Source organism: Somniosus microcephalus, chromosome 1 (genome assembly GCF_052327205.1).
Source record: "Somniosus microcephalus isolate GS21.2 chromosome 1, FLI_Smic_1.0, whole genome shotgun sequence".
Lineage (NCBI taxonomy): Eukaryota > Metazoa > Chordata > Chondrichthyes > Squaliformes > Somniosidae > Somniosus > Somniosus microcephalus.
In genome coordinates this window covers 451302207-451322843 of record NC_140987.1, presented here as the reverse complement: position 1 = coordinate 451322843, position 20637 = coordinate 451302207, and positions in this window count along the sequence as shown.

Genomic DNA, 20637 nt, shown 5'->3' with positions numbered 1-20637 from the left:
TAGATTGCTATAATTATTTAAACCAGCCCGCCAAAATTGAAACTATGAACTAACCTGATTTGGCGCGCAGATAAGGGGGCTTCGTAAGGAGTATAACTGTGGGCCCCGGGTAGCAATCACGCTCTTGGCTCTCTGCTCTCTTGCTCCTGCCCTTGCTCCTGCTCTCGTGGCTCCGGCCTCTTGGGCTGCCACCGCCCGTACTCGTACCCTGGCCTCGTGGTGGGTTCTCTCCTCACTCCTCGTAGCAGAGTTTCATCAGCTAAGGACACCTTACCAATTGCAGGGGAGGGGAACGAGACCCGAGTCCATAGCCATCCAGGACGCCCAGGCCGCAAAAAGGGGCGAGACGAAACTGAGTAGGCAGCCCAGGACTTGTATAGTAACCAAACGAGACGAGACTAAAAGAGACGAAGAAGAAGGTAACAACTCGATAAGAGCAGAGCAGGGCAGCGAAAAACGTATTGATGAGGCCAAGCGTCTAGTTATAAGCTGGCGCTTGGTGAGATGAACATTCTTGTTGAGCACTGCGAAAATGCAGGTGTCCACGCCATGACGAATATACTGGCATTCTCACGCTTGGGTAGGATAATCTAGGCAGTCAAGACTGCCAACTGCCCTTTAGGCACAACGTTACCGCCGACGACCGCCCGAGGGAGAAGAAGAGGAGAACCCATCGCGACGAGACAACGACGATAGCGGAGGAGAAGAAGGTGTGTCGCAGTAGCAGCTCCAGCACCGCACCCCTGAAGACCACGTGGTGACGGTGTGCCTAAAAGGACAGAAGACTAAACCTCAAAACCTGCATTAGTTAAACAGTTGGCTTTGCTTTGGATTGGTGGGCATGAATTCTGGCCACTCATAGCTTAATCTAGTTAGGTATAGGGGGTGGGATAAGGATAAGGGGATTTTTAATGTAGTTTGTTTTCCCTCGATGTGCCGTGTGTTCCCCATTCCCTGTATAAGTATAGTTGTTTTGTATTTGCCTGTATTTTTATACTAGTAACTACTCATAAGACTGCTTTATTTTCTGTTTTAATAAAATCTTGGTTTTCTCACATCCAAACCACTTGTCTACTCGAGTTTTTCTGTACTGCCGCCTGTGCATAAGTCCGGTGTCTAGAACCCAGGGGCGTGGGAGCGATTCGAACCGCTCACCAACAGTCAGAGGCATAACTGACTGGGCGCACGCGCCACACCCGTCACCCCCTACAAACTCCTTCCCTAACAGCACTGTGGGAGCACCTTCACCACACGGACTGCAGCAGTTCAAGAAGGCGGCTCACCACCACCTTCTCAAGTGCAATTAGGGATGGGCAATAAATGCCGGCATTGCCAGCGATGCCCACATCCTGTGAATGAATAAAAAAAATTACTGTTGTGTGAAAGTATGAAATGGGCGTTGGGGAATCAGCCGTGCATTTCATCACGCCCCTGATATTCTTCTCATTGATGGATTAGGGACTGCTAGCCCAATTTGTGGGGTATAAGTAGGGAAGAAGAATGCATTTAAATAGCACTTGTCATACCCTTGGGACATTCCCAAAGTGCTTCACAGCCAACCCATGACTTTTGAAGTGTAGTCGCCTTTTCACACAACTGCATATGGCGTCAGATTAATGTCTTACACCTGGCAATGCAGGACTCCCTCGAGGACTACAATGCATTGACAGCCTATAGCATAAACTCAAGTTCAGCAGTGGTGCTTGTTCACACAACATCCGACTCAGAGTTCTACCAAGTGAACCAAACTAGCACTTAACACTGCAGTCTGATAGCATTGGAACTTACCAGTCATAGGTTGAGACAGTCAATGCGTCAGTCAGTGATTTTCCAGTGCAAATCTGGCCGGTTTCGAATGCACATTCTATGTTGTGTTTCAGAATCCTTTGCTTTCCTTTTCTCTCCTCTTTCCACGTCCTCTTTTTCTACTTTAATTAGGCACAGGAGTTAGTCAAGTGTGCTATTTGCCACTGACATTATTTCATTGACTTGATTGCAATAAAAAAAATGTATGAACAGACTCATAACAACAGATGCTCTCCCAGCAAATCAGCAGTCACCGATATTAACTAGTTTACCTTCAAATTCTTTCCATCCTTCCTACATGTTTAGAGATACAAAATATACTGCTCTCAACAACATTAATGCAAATTACATAATACCTCCTAGAGAGAGCAAACACAAACCTCAAATAAACAGACTGACCCATTGGGCTTTTATACTGAAAATCAATAACCCAATACTCAAAAAAATTAAAATAAATGATAACTTTCCTGTTCACTAACATTACACATACTGCATAAAAGATGTTAGGCCACAGCTTGAGTACTGCGTACAGTTCTAGTCACCACCTTACAGGAAGGATGTGATTGCTCTACAGAGGGTACAGAGGAGATTTACGAGGATGTTGCCTGGGCTGGGGAATTTTAGCTATGAAGAAAGATTGGATAGGCCGGGGTTGTTTTCTTTGGAACAGAAGAGGCTGAGGGGAGATTTAATTGAGGTGTATAAAAAGATGAGGGGCCGAGATAGAGTGGATAGGAAGGACCTATTTTCCTTAGCAGAGAGGTCAATAACCAGGGGGCAGAGATTTAAAGTAATTGGTAGAAGGATTACAGGGGATTTGAGGAGAACCTTTTTCACCCAGAGGGTGGTGGGAGTCTGGAACTCACTGCCTGAAAGGGTGGTAGAGGCAGAAACCCTCATCACATTTAAAAGTTATTTGGATATGCACTTGAAGTGCTGTAATTTCTATGATCAAATCAAATCAAATCAACTTTTATTGTCATTGTTAGTGCACAAGTGCAGTACAACAAAATGTAGTCTTGCGGCTCCCGAGAGTGTACAATTTGGATTATGACACTTAAACATTTCAACATACATTTGTACATATATATTAGCATAAATATGACCATAATAAAGTGCATCGGCAGATGTGCAGGCTTTAGTGTTTATTTGTGGAGTTCAGTAGGATGACAGCCCTGGGAAAGAAGCTGTTCCTAAATCTGGTCGTATGGGTGCGAATGCATCTGTAGCGTCTTCCAGATGGTAGGAGGGCGAACAGACTGTGGCTGGGGGGGGTAAGGTCTTTGATGATGGACCGTGCCCTCCGTAGGCAGCGTTTCTGATATATATGTTCTATGGTCGGTAGCCGGGTGCCGGTAATGCGTTGGGCAGTTTTGACTACCCGCTGCAGGGCTTTCCGGTCATGGGAGCTACAGCTGCCGTACCATACCGTGATACAGTTTGTCAGGATGCTCTCTAGAGTGCAGCGGTAGAAGTTAGAGAGGATCGGGGGTGACAGATTACATCCCTTCAGCCTCCTCAAGAAATATAGGCACTGCTGGGCCTTCTTCACCAGAGAGGAGGTGTTGAGGGACCAGGAGAGGTCTTCCGTGATGTGGACTCCGAGGAACTTAAAGCTGGCCACCCTTTCCACCTCCGCCCCATTGATGTGGATGGGGGTGTGACTTCCGCCTTAGGACTTTCTGAAGTCCACGATTATTTCCTTTGTTTTCTTGGTGTTAAGGGCCAGGTTGTTGTCGGCGCACCACTTCACGAGATGCTGGACCTCCTCCCTGTAGGCTGACTCATCGTTGTTGGTGATCTGGCCTACTACCGTGGTGTCATCTGCAAACTTGATGATGGTGTTGGAATCATTAACAGCCACACAGTCGTGGGTGAAGAGGGAGTAGAGGAGGGGGCTCAGCACACATCCTTGTGGGGCCCCCGTGTTCAGGGTCGGTGGGGGGAGGTGTGGTTGCCTAATTTGACAGACTGGAGTCTGTTTGTTAGGAAGTCCAGGGTCCAGTTGCAAAGGGAAGTGTTCAGGCCAAGAGTTTGGAGTTTGGTGGCCAGCTTGTTGGGGACGATAGTGTTGAATGCTGAGCTGTAGTCTATAAACAACATTCTGATGTAGGTCTCCTTACCATCTAGGTGATTCAGTGCCGAGTGTAGAGCAGTAGTGATTGCATCCTCCGTTGATCTGTTTGCCCGATAGGCAAACTGGTGTTGGTCAAGGGAGGCAGGAACACTGGCTTTGATGTGGGCTAAGACCAGTCTCTCGAAACACTTCATTATGATGATCCTATGATAACTCCAGCAGAATACAACTTATGGGTACTAAAGAGTTCCTGCTTATGCATCCAGGTCTAAATACAAGACTCTTTATACAGAACTCCTCTCTTTTTGCTTGAAAGAATGGTACAATTCTTTCATAATGGCCTGGAATTTGCAGTCAGTGGTGAAGTGACAGCGCTCGCTGCTGATCTCTAAGAAAGCTGCCCACAAAGATTTAGCGTGAATTTCAGCTCTCCCAACCTTAGTTTGACTCTGGTGCCAAATCAAGCGAATCTTCAGCATTCAGCAACCGTGATGTCATCAAGCAGGCTGAGCAGCCAATCATGTTGAAGAATTCTCACAGACAGAAAACCAGGAAGTAAAATGCACAGATTCCAATTTACTTTTTATAAATTTTACAGAGAATGAAATAAAGATTGGACATAGAAACATAGAAGATAGTAGCAGGAGTAGGCCATTCAGCCCCTCGAGCCTGTTCTGCCATTTAATGAGATCATGGCATGAATTATTATTTACTGTAGCCCTGTTTGATTTACACCCTTGATTTCTCTGCCTTCCACTTTTGCTTTTCTCCTTCCTGTCTTTTGCTTCTATCCTTGCTTCCCTTTCCTCTGTCTCCCTGCACAGGTTCCCAACACCCTGCCATTTTAGTTTAAACCCTCCCCAACAGCACTAGCAAACACTCCCCCTAGGACATCGATCCTGGTCCCGCCCAGGTGCAAACCGTCCAGTTTGTACTGGTCCCACCTCCCCCAGAACCGGTTCCAATGTCCCAGGAATTTGAATCCCTCCCCCTCTACACATATGATTAAGGTAGGAGCTGAAATTTCACAAACAAACTTAAAAAATAGATATTATTTTAAAAACTTGTAAATATTAATCATATTAATGGACAAATACCACAAATATAAAATTAATTTTTCAGTGTCAGATCAGTTGTTCAGCAGTCAATACGCTGTTAAAAACCCAGTTATACCTCTTTCTGGCGTTGCTTTGCCAGAATTGTGACGGGAACGCCCTTTACGCGTGCATGCAAAGTCACTTTGAACAAAGTCCCTCCGGCAGAACGGGAAAAGCTGGGGGGAATTTTGCAGCCATTAGTTTGCTTTCTTCATGCGAACAGCGGTCGGGTGCTGCGATTGGTGGAAGGGTTTACTCGAGAGTGAGCAAGATGGGCCGAATAGTCTTCCTCATCTGCGTTGGCTTTCTGGTGCAAATCTACCGCTCAAAGAGGCACATGGCTTTTGGTAATGCATGTTAATGGATACAATGATTGCGACATCATGCACAGCCGGAGAAGAGGTATCGAATGGAATACAGATGGGGAAAGAGCCAGCGATGCTTTGCCAAAAAAAACATTTTATTCCTATTAAATAGGTTGCAAATTTAAGACAAATTTTTGGAACATGAACCAAACTATCCACAACACACCTATGCCCAAAGGAAGGAGGTCGCTTAAAGCCCCACTCCAGGGAGTGAGCACTTGACGCTTCAGTGCTATACTGAGGGAGGGCTGTGTTCGCGGAGGTGCTGTGTCTCAGGTAAGGCCTGCAGTTAGGATCCCTGCTCAGGTGGAAGTAAAAGATCACATGGCACTATTCAAAGGAGAGCAGGAAGTTCTCCTGGTGTCCTGGTCAGCATTTTTCCCTCGCCTGGTTAGATCAAAAAACAGATTAACTGGTCATTTATCTCATTTACTGTTGATGGGATCTTGCTTTACATAAATTGGCTGCCGCATTTGCCTACTTAAATACAGTGACCCAATCAAAAGCAATTTGTCAATAATGAAATGCTTTGGGATGTCCCAAGGGAGCGAAAGTTATGGTATAAATGCAAGTGCTTTCTTTCTTACTGATTGACTATGATGTCTAACCAAGTAAGTAAAGTTGGTAAAAATTCATCAAATGCCACAGCTCTGTTGAAAAAGAGTTGATGAGCTGAACAGAGTGGTGAATTATAATCGCTCCACCATTGGCGGCCTGTGCCTTCTGTTGCCTGGGCCCTAAGCTCTGGAATTCCCTCCCTAAACCTCTCCATCTCTCTGCCTCTCTTTCCTTCTTTAAGACACTCCTTAAAATCTGCCTCTTTGACAAAGCTTTCGGACACCTGCCCTAATGTCTCCTTATGTGACTCGGTGTCAAATTTTTTGTCTTATGACACTCCTGTGAAGCACCTTGGGACGTTGTACTATGTTAAAGGCGCTATATAAATACAAGTTGTTGTTGTTGTTGCTGAATGAGAGGCAGTATTCAATGCCCAATGGTTGAAAGGACTTTGATGAGACACACTGCTACTAACAGACAGTAGCAGAGGTCAGGAGTACAAAAATCTTCAAAATAATGACTATTTGGTGAAACCATAACCAGATGCCTTGCAAAATAAATGTTTTCTTTCTCTCTAATGTAATATCCCAGTACAGAATAAATCGTTCAAAACGTCATAATGCATTGATGTAATTTAAGCAGCATAGCAAACAAGATGCAAGTCTCAACTTTGCTCCCAGAAGGTCCTTTATTTGACGGTCCAGTTCTGCCGTTAATCTGGAAAAATCTACTCACTTACCGGCTGGCTCCGTAGTTCCCGAGACTTCCGATCCTGGGCCTCTCTGGGTCCGCGCGTGCAGAGGCCCAGGTATCCCAGGGCGCAGGCAGATCGCAAGCTTCCCTGGGGATCACGTGGGCCATGGGGAACCGATGGAAGAAGAGAATCCCCCTTCACATTTCGGACAGGTCTCTCCGCACAGATCTCTCAATAGTATGAATGGGGATCACTTAAAAAACACAGTTAAACATTAAATACATTTTTAAAAACATCACGTATTTAAAATTAGTTAAAATTACATTAAATTAAATATTTTAAACAAAAATTAAATATTTTGAAAAAAGTAATTAAAGTTTTTTATGGGGCTAAAAATAAACTTACCTTTTTTAAAAGTATTTTTAAATTATAAATGAGCGAAAAAAATGTATATTTAAATTTTTTTAACTCTTATGCTGGTAAAAGCAGGCCTTATAAAGGCTTTTACCAGGCATAAGATTTTTAAGGGTTTTCAGCGGGTGGAGGTTGTGCAGAAAGCAGAACTCTCCCCCCGCGGAGACGCTCCTCCCGGGACAGGCGGAGGATCTGTCGAGAGGATTCTCGACCGATCGCAATTGCTGGGCTTTTGGCGCATGCGCTTCGCATACCTGAAACCGGCACTTGCGAGGCCCCTACGGGCATGGACGCACCCATGTTACGCGCCCGTGGGGGCAGAAAATCCGGCTCAATGTCCGTCTCATTTGTTCATGCACGTGTGCTCATAAAGCGTAGTTTTCATGTTGTCCACCATCGAGTTGCCACCCTGTAACTCTGCTCTATCTATTGAGGAGACGGTAACACTGACTTCAGGATAAGTCATGAAGCAGGCAGACAATGAACCAGTGAAGAATATCCACCGAGGGGGGGGTTGGTCTAGGATCAGCTGCTGATTGAGAACGGCGGAGTGACATGAATCAGTCATTCATGAAAGAAAGACTTATGAAAAAATACTGAGCAGCCTGCGGGTGGTGCTGTCCAGGGAGAGTATAAATACTCAGGCACGGGCCCAGCTTGCGCAGGACATTCTTAACAGGAACTAGTGAAGGACACAACTAGACCTCCTTGTTGTAAAACAGTTGATTAAAGCTTTGTTTAACGCTTTGACCAAGTGCCTAGTAGTTTTCTTACGTCACGGAGTAAGAATGATGGATCATAAGAACATAAGAAGTAGGAGCAGGAGTAGGCTATATGACCCCTTGGGCCTGCTCCGCCATTCAATAGGATCATGGCTGATCCGAATCTAGACTCACGTCCACTTCCCTGCCCGCTCCCCGTAACCCCTAATTCCCTTATCAGCTAGGAAACTGTCTATCTCCGTTTTAAATTTATTTAATGTCGCAGCTTCCACAGCTCCCTGAGGTAGCAAATTCCATAGATTCACTACCCTCTGAGTGAAGAAGTTTCTCCTCATTTCAGTTTTGAAAGGGCAGCCCCTTATTCTAAGATTATGCACCCTAGTTCTAGTCTCACCCATCAGTGGAAACATCCTCCCCGCATCCACCCGATCAAGCCCCCTCACAATCTATATATATAAAGCAGTTGGTTTGTCTGTCTGTCTGTCTGTCTATCTGTCTGTCTGTCTGTGTGCATGTCCTATGTCCACTATACACTCAAAAGTTATAGAGCGTACCTACACATATGTTATATCAAAAGAAAGCTGATGATTAGGGGAGTGTCATAGGCATATTTACTTTTTGGTCAGACAAAAATAGTTTGGACAGTATACAAAAAACGTTCAAAAATCCACTCATCAGCGGTTGACCAATCCTACCGCACATTAGCATTGAGTGACATGATGGTTGACCAATTGGGGGGCATTTCATGGCATTTGTGGGTGGGGCCTAATCCTTCAAACTGCCGAGCGGGAGCTGAGCTGAGGTGAGTGGCGGCCATTAAAGACCAGCCGGGCCTGAAGCGCTGGCAGCCGCCCTTCTTCACCCGCAAAATCTCCCTCCGGCTCTCACCTTTTAGCGGGGGAGAGGCTGCTTTAAATTAGATCGTTCACTCAGTCGCGCCTCTCTTCATCTCTTTTGTTTTTCTTCTCTCTGGCCGGCTGCGCGGGAAAACAGAGAACCACGCGGCCCGAGAGACAGCGAGCAGGGGAGCAGTGGCGAGGGCTCCGGCTCAGCGGATCGGGCGCTCATCAGGGGTCGGTCCACAACACATCGACCGGAGGAGCGGCGGCTCTCTCTCTCCTGCCCCCCCTCTCTCTCTCTCTCCTTGCCCCCCTCTCTCTCCCACCGACTTCACAAAATGGCGGCCGCCCTTCTTCACCCGCCTGGCTATCAGACACGGGAGTCCGGAGCGAAAGGCCTTTGACTGCCGCCCGGTCAACTGGGTCGAAAGGCCCGCCTGGTTAAACATGAGGAACCCCGGGCTCGCTTCTAAGCGATCGGCACCCCGCCTCCCGGTGTCGGACTGACTCCGTTCTGGTACCGAGGTGAGTCGGAGGGAGAGAGAGGGAGGGAGAGAGAGAGAGAGAGCGGGGAGGGAGGGAGAGAGAGAGGGGCAGGGAGAGAGAGGGGCAGGGAGAGAGAGGGGGGGAGAGAGAGAGGGGAGAGAGAGAGCGGCAGGGAGAGAGAGGGGGAGGGAGAGAGAGAGGGTGAGGGGGGAGAGAGAGAGGGGCAGGGAGAGAGAGAGGGGCAGGGAGAGAGAGAGGGGCAGGGAGAAGGGGGGAGAGGGAGAGGGGGGAGAGAGAGAGGGAAGAGAGAAAGTGGTAGGAAGATAGAGGGGGAGGGAGAGCGACAGGGTGAGGGAGGGAAAGTGTGAAGGGGTGGGAGAGGGATGGAGAGTTCGCCTTCTTCCTTCCTTCAGCCGCCGCAATTCAAACTTCCCGCCGACCTCACAAAATGGCTGCCGCCCTTCTTCACCTGCCGGGCTCTGAGTGCAGCCCCTTCCCCGGGGTGTCTTCCTCTCTTCTCTATCTCCTTCCATCACTCTCTCCTTCCCTCTCTCTCTCTCTCTCTCTCCTTCCCTCTCTCTCTCTGCCTCCTTCGCTCTCCCTCTCTCTCTCCTTCCCTCTCTCTCTCTCCTTCCCTCTCTCTCTCTCTCTCTCCTTCCCTCTCCCTCTCTCTCCTTCCCTCTCTCTCTCCTTCCCTCTCTCTCTGTCTCTCTCTCTCCTTCCCTCTCTCTCTCTGTCTCTCTCTCTCCTTCCCTCTCTCTCTCTCCTTCCCTCTCTCTCTCCTTCCCCCTCTCTCTCTCCTTCCCTCTCTCTCTCTCTCCTTCCCTCTCTCTCTCTCTCCTTCCCTCTCTCTCTCCTTCCCTCTCTCTCTCTGTCTCTCTCTCCTTCCCTCTCTCTCTCTCTCCTTCCCTCTCTCTCTCTCCCTCCTTCCCTCTCTCTCTCTCCTTCCCTCTCTCTCTCTCTCCTTCTCTCTCTGTCTCTCTCTCCTTCCCTTCCCTCTCTCTCTCTCTCCTTCCCTCTCTGTCTCTCTCTCCTTCCCTCTCTCTCTCCTTCCCTCTCTCTCTCTCTCCTTCCCTCTCTCTCTCTCTCTCCCTCTCCTTCCCCCTCTCTCTCTCCTTCCCCCTCTCTCTCTCCTTCCCTCTCTCTCTCTCCTTCCCTCTCTCTCTCTCCTTCCCTCTCTCTCTCCCTCCTTCCCTCTCTCTCTCCTTCCCTCTCTCTCTCTCTCCTTCTCTCTCTGTCTCTCTCTCCTTCCCTTCCCTCTCTCTCTCTCTCCTTCCCTCTCTGTCTCTCTCTCCTTCCCTCTCTGTCTCTGTCTCCTTCCCTCTCTCTCTCCTTCCCTCTCTCTCTCCTTCCCTCTCTCTCTCTCTCCTTCCCTCTCTCTCTCTCTCTCCCTCTCCTTCCCCCTCTCTCTCTCCTTCCCTCTCTTTCTCTCCTTCCCTCTCTCTCTCTCCTTCCCTCTCTCTCTCTCCTTCCCTCTCTCTCTCTTTTTCCAATTCCAATTCCAATTTCCAATTAAAATGCTTTATTGGCATGAAAGTTTACAGAGAACCATATTGCCAAAGCTTACATAGCAAAAAGGTACAGTTTTCCAACATTCTGTAGGTGTCAATCGATTTGACATTTGTTGGGTACATACAATATTACTTTTAAACAATATTAATTTTAAACAGTCTTTGTACTTCATTTGGTACATTTCCCTCTCTCTCTCCTCTTCCCTCTCTCTCTCTCTCTCTTTCCCTCTCTCTCTCTCTCTCCTTCTCACACAGACAGACAGACAGACAGACAAACTCATTTATAAGCCCTCAAAAAACCCTCGGCACCGGCGGGCATTCCAGCTAGTCTTATATGTTTCGATAAGGTTGCCTCTCATTCTTCTGAATTCCAATGAGTAGAGGCCCAACCTACTTAACCTTTCCTCATAAGTCTACCCCCTCATCTCAGGAATCAACCGAGTGAACCTTCTCTGAACTGCCTCGAGAGCAAGTATATCTTTTCTTAAATATGGAAACCAAAACTGTACGCAGTATTCCAGGTGTGGCCTCACCAGTACCCTGTATAACTGAAGCAAGACTTCCATGCTTTTATACTCCATCCCCCTTGCAATAAAAGCCAAGATTCCATTGGCCTTCCTGATCACCTGCTGTACCTGCATACCAACCTTCTGTGTTTCATTCACCAGGACCCCCAGATCCCTTTGTATTGTAGCACTTTGCAGTTTCTCTCCATTTAGATAATAACTTGCTCTTTGATTTTTTCTGCCAAAGTGCATACCCTCACACTTTCCAACATTATATTCCATCTGCCAAATTTTTACCCACTCACTTAGCCTGTCTATGTCCTTTTGCAGGTTTTTTATGTCCTCCTCACTCACTGCTTTCCCTCCCATCTTTGTATCGTCGGCAAACTTGGATATGTTGCACTTGGTCCCCTCCTCCAAATCGTTAATATAGATTGTAAAGAGTTGGGGTCCCAGCACCGACCCCTGCGGAACACCACTAGTTACTGATTGCCAACCCGAGAATGAACCATTTATCCCAACTCTCTGTTTTCTGTTAGATAGCCAATCTTCCACCCATGCCAGTATATTACCCCCAATCCCGTGATTTTTTATCTTGTGCAGTAATCTTTTGTGTGGCACCTTGTCAAATGCCTTTTGGAAGTCCAAATACACCACACCCACTGGTTCCCCTTTATCCACCCTGTTTGTTACGTCAGCAAAGATTTCGAGCAAATTTGTCAAACATGACTTCCCCTTCATAAAACCCTGCTGACTCTGTCCGATTAAATTATGCTTATCCAAATGTCCTTGTTACTGCTTCTTTAATAATGGACTCCAACATTTTACCAACCACAGATGTTAGGTTAACTGGTCTATAGTTTCCAGCCTTTTGTCTGCCTCCCTTTTTAAATAAGGGCGTTATTGATCCACACGGGGTCATCAGCCAATGTATCATTACCAGAAACGCACAGCCTGGCTGCCTTGACAGTTCTGCGGACCTGTTGAGTTTCAGTTGTGTATAGCCAGCTTTTCGGATGAAACATTTGTGCCGATTTTAACTCGGCACGCCCGGAGTGGAAACGGGGTAATAGCGGAGTTAAGATCGCTGTGCGCCACCAACTGCCCTGTTACCGCTCTGCTGGGACCTTCAGGTGGGTAGCCCAGGTGCCTGCCGGAATCAGGCGGGAATCTTGTTACCGCGTGCAAATCGGGGTCATATGACGTATGTAGAACCCCAGTGCAATTCAGAGTGACAGAAAGAAAGAACTTGCATTTCTATAGCGCCTTTCCCGACCTCAGGACGTCCCAAAGCGCTTTGAAACCAATGAAGTACTTTTTTGAAGTGTAGTCACTGTTGTAATGTAGGAAACGCGGCAGCCAAGTTGCGCACAGCAAGCTCCCACAAACAACATTGTGACAATCACCAGGTAATCGGGTTTTTTAAGTGATGTTGGTTGAGGGATAAATATTGACCAGGAACCAGGGAGGGTGGGGAATTCCCTCTGCTCTTCTTCGGAATAGTGCCATGGGATGTTTAACAGCCACCAGAGAGAGCAGGCGGGGCCTCAGTTCAATGTCCCATCTGAAAGACGGCACCTCCGACAGTGCAGCACTCCCTCAGCACCGCACTGGAGTGTCAGCTGAGAGTTTTGTTCTCAAGTGTCTGGAACGGGATATAAACTGACAACCATTCTGACTCAGAGGCAAGGTTGCTACCCACTGAGCCAGGCTCCAAAAGTGCAAGTAAATTATTATTAATGTGAGAGCTCTCCTCCAGGCTCCTCAAGAATAAGCGGCCCATTGCTGCCCCGGCTTCCACCCCCCGCCAACCTATTACAAATCTCCCACCCCCCTCCCTGCCTCCTTCCCTCTCTGATCTACCTGCCCGCGGCCCAGGTGAGCATCTGAACCACCGGATGTTGGACCGGTCCGGAGTGCGCGAGCTGCATCGGGACAACATTCTCGGAGTTGCAGCTCACAGGCAACGTGGTGATGAGGCCCAAACCTCGAAACAGACCAGGACTCCCGTGGCAAGACCTGCCCAGCCATTCCATGTTTGGAGTTAAAATCTATCCTAAATCAGGGCTCGAGCCCCCTGTTCAGGTAAGATTCTACGGCACTTTTTCGAAGAAGTGTAGGGGAGCATTCCTGGTCTCCTGGCCATCATTCATCCCTCAACCTGCACCATCAAAACAGATTGGCCCAAAAATTCGGGTCCCAACTCGTGAGTACGCACAGGGTACTCACCCGTAGGCCCAACAAAAGTGCCGGTTTCCTGCATGCACTGCGCATGCGCGGGAAACAGGCACTTCCGTTCCCCTGAAAGAAGGGGTTCAGAGGTCGAATGCGTGCGTGGGAGAGGCAGCGCGTGCACATTGAACTTACGTTTTTTTTGCAGGTTTCTCCGGAAGGGTAAGTCTCCAGCAGTTACACTTTTAAAAAGCAGGCACAAGGCCTGCTTTTAACAAGGTAAGTGATGAATTAATTAAAATTAAAATATTTTATCCACAGGTTTATTATTTTTAAATACTTTAAAGAAAGGTAAGCTTATTTTTAGCCCTGTTAGAAAATGTAATTAATTTTTTCAAAAATTTAAATTATTGTTTAAAATAGTTATTTCATGTAATTTATAGTTATTTTAAAAATGTGATTTAAAAAAAACTTATTTGAAGATTTAGTGATATTTTGGGGCTTATAGTATTTATAGGTTCCTGTCAAACTTATGAATGAAGCATTCCCTGCTACCATTGGCTATCCATGGCCCACATGATCCCAGGGGATGCTTCGAACTAACTGCGCTCCTGGGATACGCAGTTGGAGGAGGCCCAGGATCGAAATCCCACGTGGGCCCACAGCAAAATGGCCGGCGCGCTAGGTAAGTGCAGGTCGGGGGCTTGCACCCGCGGGAAGCCCCTGACCCGAATTTCTGGGCCATTAATTCATTCATCTCATTGCCGTTGGTTGAACCTTGCTGTGCTCACATTAGCTGCTACACTTGCTTCCATGACAGAAGAGTATACATGTCAGCAAGAATTTCATTGACATAGAAGTGCTTTGTGATGCACTTTCATTCTGAGGATGTGGGCGTCGTTGGCAAAGCCTGCATCTCTAGTTGCCCTGTACAACTGAGTGGCTTGATTGGCCACTTCAGAAAGCAGTTTCGAGTCAAACACGGTGGTGTGGGACTGGAGTCAAGTATAGGCCCAGGCCAGGTAAGGACGGCAGGTTTCCTTCCTTCCCTAAAGGACATCAGTGAACCAGTTGGGTTTTTACGACAATCCGAGAACTTCATGGTCACTTTTACTGAGACCATCTGGTGCGTCCTGAGGATGCTGGGTGGGAGGGTATGCTATGAGGAGGATGTCGTGAAACTCCAGTACGATTTGGACAGGTTGGGTGATTGGGCAGAAACATGGCAAATGTACTGTAATGTGGATAAATGTGAGGTTATCCACTTTGGTGGCAAAAACAGGAAGGCAGATTATTATCCGAATGGCAATAGATTGGGAGAAGGAGAAGTGCAAAGAGACCTGGGTGTTCTTGTGCACCAGTCGCTGAAGGTAAGCATGCAGGTGCAGCAGGTGGTTAAGAAGGCAAATGGTATGTTGGCCTTCGTAGCAAGAGGGTTCGAGTACATGAACAAGGATGTCTTGCTACAGTTGTACAGGGCCTTGGTGAGACCGCACCTTGAGTATTGTGTGCAGTTTTGGTCGCCTTACCTGAGGAAGGACGTTCTTGCCATGGTAGGAGTGCAGCGAAGATTCACCAGGCTGATACCTGGGATGGCAGGAATGACGTAGGAGGAGAGATTGTGTTGATTGGGCTTATACTCACTGGAGTTTAGAAGATTGAGAGGGGATCTCATCGAAACCTATAAAATTCTGTCAGGCCTGGACAGACTAGATGCAGGAAGGATGTTTCTGATGGCAGGGGAGTCTAGAACCAGGGGTCATAGCCTAAGGATAAGGGGTAAGCCATTTAGGACTGAAATGAGGAGGAATTTCTTCACCCAGAGAGTGGTGAACCTGTGGAATTCTCTGCCACAGAGGGCAGTGGAGGCCAGTTCAATAAATATATTCAAGAAAGAGTTGGATATATTTCTTAAGGCTAAAGGGATCAAGGGATTTGGGGAGAAGGCAGGGGCAGGGTACTGAATTTGAATGACCAGCCATGGTCTCATTGAATGGCGGAGCAGGCTCGAAGGGCTGAATGGCCTACTCCTGCTCCTATCTTCTATGTTTCTATGTGATAAGGTGCTATATCAATTCAAGTTCTGTCTTTCTGGTTCCTTGGAATTCCCGCCTTAACCCCTGATGCGCCATCAATTACTCCAAAGACTGAGGTTAAGCGAGTAACAACCAGGCTTTTATTAACTAAAGAATGAAGGTCTTGTCTCGAGTGGTCGACCCGTCCAGAATACTAAAGGACTGGGAGGTAGTCACTTATATACCTGGAATAGTGGGAGGAGTCAGCCGAGGCATGTCCAGACCTGTACCTAGTGGAATACACATACACATACAGACAGGTATAACAGTGGTTTACCACAACCCCATCCTCCTTCCTTCTTCCCTCCTGCCTCAACAAATATCCTCAAAATCTTTCTTTGCTCCAAGGTTATGGGCCACCTCTCCCCATTGTCTTACTGCCACTTGGTCCATCCTCTGATCTGGTAAGTGCCTTGGGATCTTTTATTATGTCAATGGCATAAAATCATCAGTAATTACTCACTGTTGCTGCAGTTCCCCAAATCGTGTATCCCGTATGATTTTCAGTGGTCATTCGAGAGCAAGAAAGCAGCTCTACAGACGCCTGAAGGCCGAGGTCCAACAAAAAACTCGCGACCTAAAGAACAGATGGTGGGTGGAGAAAGCGCAGGAGATCCGGCAGCTAGCCGACAAGCATGACGTGCGTGGATGCTTTAGCGCAGTCAAGACCATCTACGGCCCAAGCACCCAAGGTCCTACCCCATTGTGGGCCAGGAATGGAGAGGTACTCATCAAAGACAGAGAGGTCGTCAGTGCCTGCTAGAAGGAGCACTTCGAAGATCTCCTTAACCGAGACTCTGTCTTCGACGCGTGTGTCCTCAACTCCATCCCGCAGCATGCTACCCGCCACCATCTCAGCACAACCCTAGCCCGTCATGAGGTTGAAAAGGCCATCCAAAAACTGACGAACAACAAGGCCTCAAGTGCAGATGGAATCCCTGCAGAGGCATTAAAGCATGGCGAAGAAGCACTACTGGCACGAATTCCTGAACTCATTTCTCTTATCTGGAAAGAGGAGAGCATGCCAGGGGATCTCAGAGACGCCGTAATTGTGACCATCTTCAAGAAAGGTAACAAGTCCGATTGCGGTAATTACAGAGGAGTTTCCCTATTGTCTGCCACAGGGAAAGTCATCGCAAGAATCCTCCTCAATTGCCTTCTACCAGTGGCCGAAGAGCTCCTCCCAGAGTCGCAATGCGGATTCTGCCCACTAAGTGGCACAATGGACATGATCTTCACCGCGTGTCAACTACAAGAGACCTCACAAAGGCCTGCGACACTGTCAACTGTGAGGGATTATGGAGTGTCCTCCTCAAATTCGGCTGCCCTCAAAAGTTTGTCACCATCCTCCACCTGCTTCACGGCATGCAAGCCATGATCCTGACCAACGGTTCCACCACAGAACCAATTCACGTACGGACCAGGGTCAAGCAAGGCTGTGTCATCGCACCAACGCTTTTTTCGATCTTCCTTGCTGCAATGCTCCATCTCACCCTCAGTAAGCTCCCTGCTGGAGTGGAGCTAATTTACAGAACAAATGGGAATCTGTTCAACCTCCGTCACCTCCAGTCCAGATCCAAGGTCGTCCCATCCTCTGTCATCAAATTACAGTATGCAGACGATGCTTGCGTCTGCGCTCACTTGGAGGTCGAACTCCAAACCATCATCAACACATTCACTGAAGCGTACGAGAGCATGGGCCTTACACTAAACATCTGTAAGTCAAAGGTCCTCTACCAACCTGCCCGCGCCACACAGTACTGTCGCCCGACAAGGCCTTGGACAACTTGGACCACTTTCCATACCTCGGGAGCCTACTGTCAACAAGGGCAGACATCGAAGACGAAGTTCAACACCGCCGCCAGTGTGCCAATGCAGCCTTCGGTCACCTGAAGAAGAGGGTGTTTGAAGACCAGGACCTCAAACCTGGCACTAAACTCATGGTCTACAGAGCAGTAGTGATACCCGCCCTCCTGTATGCCTCAGAGACCTGGACCATGTACAGCAGGCACCTCAAAGCACTGGAGAGGGACCCCCAATGCTGCCGCCGCAAGATCCTGCAAATCCACTGGCAGGATAGGCACACCAACGTCAGTGTTCTCGCTCAGGCCAACATCCCCAGCATCAAAGCTTTGACCACGCTCGATCAACTCTGATGGATGGGTCACATCGTCCACATGCCCGATACGAGACTCCCAAAACAAGCGCTCTACTCGGAGCTCCGGCACGGCAAGAGAGCCCCAGGTGGGCAGAGGAAATGCTTCAAGGACACCCTCAAAGCCTCCTTGAAAAAGTGCAACATCCCCATTGACACCTGGGAATCCCTGGCCCAAGCCTGCACAATCTGGAGGAGAAGCATCCGGGAAGGCGCCAAACACCTCGAGTCTCTTCGCCGGGAGCAAGCGGAAGCCAAGCGCAAGCAGCACAAGGAGCACACATCAACCCAAGCACCCCACCCACCCGCCCCTTCAACCACCGTCTGCCCCACCTGTGACCGAGACTGTCGGTCCCGCATCGGACTCATCAGTCACCCGAGAACTCATTTTTAACGTGGAAGCAAGTCATCCTCGGTTCCGAGGAACTGCCTAAGAGAGAAAGAGCGGTCATACCATTTATAAATCAGAATAATTCATAATGCATTATTCCTAATGTTTTCCTATGAGTTCAACATCTTTAATTATCATCCTATCTTGATTGGCTATCCAGTATTAAAACGCTGTGTATGCAACTTTTCAGTGCACCATAGTATGCACCACTTACCTTTGTTTTGATGCAATGTTATTGGACGATAGAGGAGTAAGCTCTGCAGGTACTCCTGGAGCAGGGGCCCTCACTCTGAGTCAGAAGGTTGAGGGTTCAAGTCCCACTCCAGGGACTTGCGCACATAAATCTAGGCTGACACTCCAGAGCAGTGCTGAGGGATTGCTGCACTGTCGGAAGTGCCGTCTTTTGGATGAGACGTTAAACCGAGGCCCCGTCTGCTCTCTCAGGTGGCTGTAAAAGATCCTATTCAAGGAAGAGCAGGGGAGTTCTCCCTGATGTCCTGGGGCCAATATTTATCCCTCAACCAACATTAATAAAATAGATTATCTGATCATTATCACATTGCTGTTTGTGGGAGCTTGCTGTGCGCAAAATGGCTGCTGCGTTTCCCACATTACAACAGTGACTACACTTCAAAAATACTTCATTGGCTGTAAAACACTTTGAGACGTCCGGTGGTTGTGAAAGGCGCTGTAGAAATGCAAGTATTTCTTTCTTTCTGGATGATTGTGCAAAACGCATGACATCGACTCGACCACACCGCCCCGATTTTCATTTCCATTTTTATTTTCATTATAAAAAGAAAGATATGCCTTTCTACAGCCCCTTTCACAACCTCAGGACATCCCAAAGCTTCACAACCAATGACGCGTAGTCACTGTTGTCCCAAAGCTTCACAACCAATGAAGCGTAGTCGCTGTTGTCCCAAAGCGCTTCACAGGCAATGAAGCACTTTTTGAAGTGTAGTCACTTGTAATGTGGGAAACGCGGCAGCCAATTTGCGCACAGCAAGCTCCCACAAACAGCAATGAGCTAAATGACCAGATCATCTGTTTTAGCGAAGTTGTTAAGGATTGGCCAAGACACCAGGAGGAACTCCCCTACTCTTACATATATAGAATTACATAGAATTTACATCACAGAAACAGGCCATTCGGCCCAACTCACCTATGTCAGGGTTTATGCTCCACGATAGCCTCCTCCCACCCTACTTCCTCTAACTCTATCAACATATCCTTCATGTCCTTATCTAGCTTCCCCTTGAAGGCACCGATGCTATTTGCCCCAAATGTCATGGGATTTTTTACGTCCTCCCGAGAGGGCAGATGGGAACTCAGTTTTAACGTCTCATCCGAAAGACAGTGCGGCACTCCCTAAGGAATGCCACCTTAAGTTATGTGTTCAAACCTGCTGACTCAGAGGAGAGAGTGCGACCCAACTGAGCCACCGCTGGCTTCCATGGGAACAGAAAAGGCTAAGAGCAGTAAAACAGGCTGCCGATTCACTATCACTCGTTTTGCGCTATCGCACAAAGTCAAGATCTACTCCCATTGACAGGGGCGCAGATCAGTGAATTGGGAGCAGAGTGACTGATCTTTGGTGCTCGCGGCTTCCGGCAATGAAGGCCAGAAAATCAGGAGTGCCGCAATTCAGGAACACTGGCTTCCGAGCCAGATTCTCCGATTATGTGCCACTCTCAAGAGGTGCTCCAGGACCGGAGCTGGAATGAGGAATTTTGGAACTGCAATGTTTGGCGTGTCAGACAATGCCATGGGTTAAAGTTCAGGGTCTATGTTTTACACTTTGGTGGAACTTGTTGTGTCCGTGTATAATAAGACACAGACTGCAGGAGAACAGTACAACAGGTGTTTACTCAACGTGGTTCACACTGGAACTGATCTGTACAGATTAACACTCAGTGCTATATACAGGTGTCTTATGTTCATTAATAAATTGACATTTTTATTATGAACACAGCTAGCTTTTGCTAGACACTCTCTCTGTCTCTCTCTCTCTCTCTCTCTGTCTCCGACACTCTCTCTCTCTGTCTCTCTCTCGCTCTGTCTCTGACACTCTCTCTCTCTCTCTCTCTCTGTCTCTCTCTCTGTCTCTGACACACACTCTCTCTCTCTCTCTCTCTCTCTCTGTCTCTGACACGCTCTCTCTCTCTCTCTCTCTCTCCCTCTGTCTGTCTGTCTCTCTCTCTCTCTCTGTTTCGGCAGAAATGTTAACTCTATTTTCTCTCCTGGCCTGCTGAGATTTTCCAGCATTTTCTGTTGTTATTTCGGATTTCCAGCATCTGAAGTATTTTGCTATCATAAATTATTTTGAAGTGTAGCCATTGCTGTTAGGTAGGCAACCATGGCAGCCAATTTAATCAAGCCAAAGTCAAAGGCAAGGAGGTGTTGTGGTTCTTGGGCCAGTCTGGTGACTGGCAGCCAAGGCGTCCAGGGGACTACCTGCCAGTCACAGAGTTTGGGATGCCAAGACCTTTTTTTCTCACATTTATTGTCTTTGCTTTAGTTTTTGAGGCTGTATCTTGTGTGTCAGCTGTGGCTCAGTGGGCAGCACCCTCGCCTCTGAGTCAGAAGGTTGTGAGTTCACAGTCCCACTCCAGAGACTTGAGCACAAAAATCTAGGCTGACGCTCCAGTGCTGCACTGTCGGAGATGCCGGCTTTCAGATGAGATGTTAAACCAAGGGCCTGTCTGCTCTCTCAGGTGGACGTAAAAGATTCCACGGCACTATTTTGATGTAAAACAGGGGAGTTAT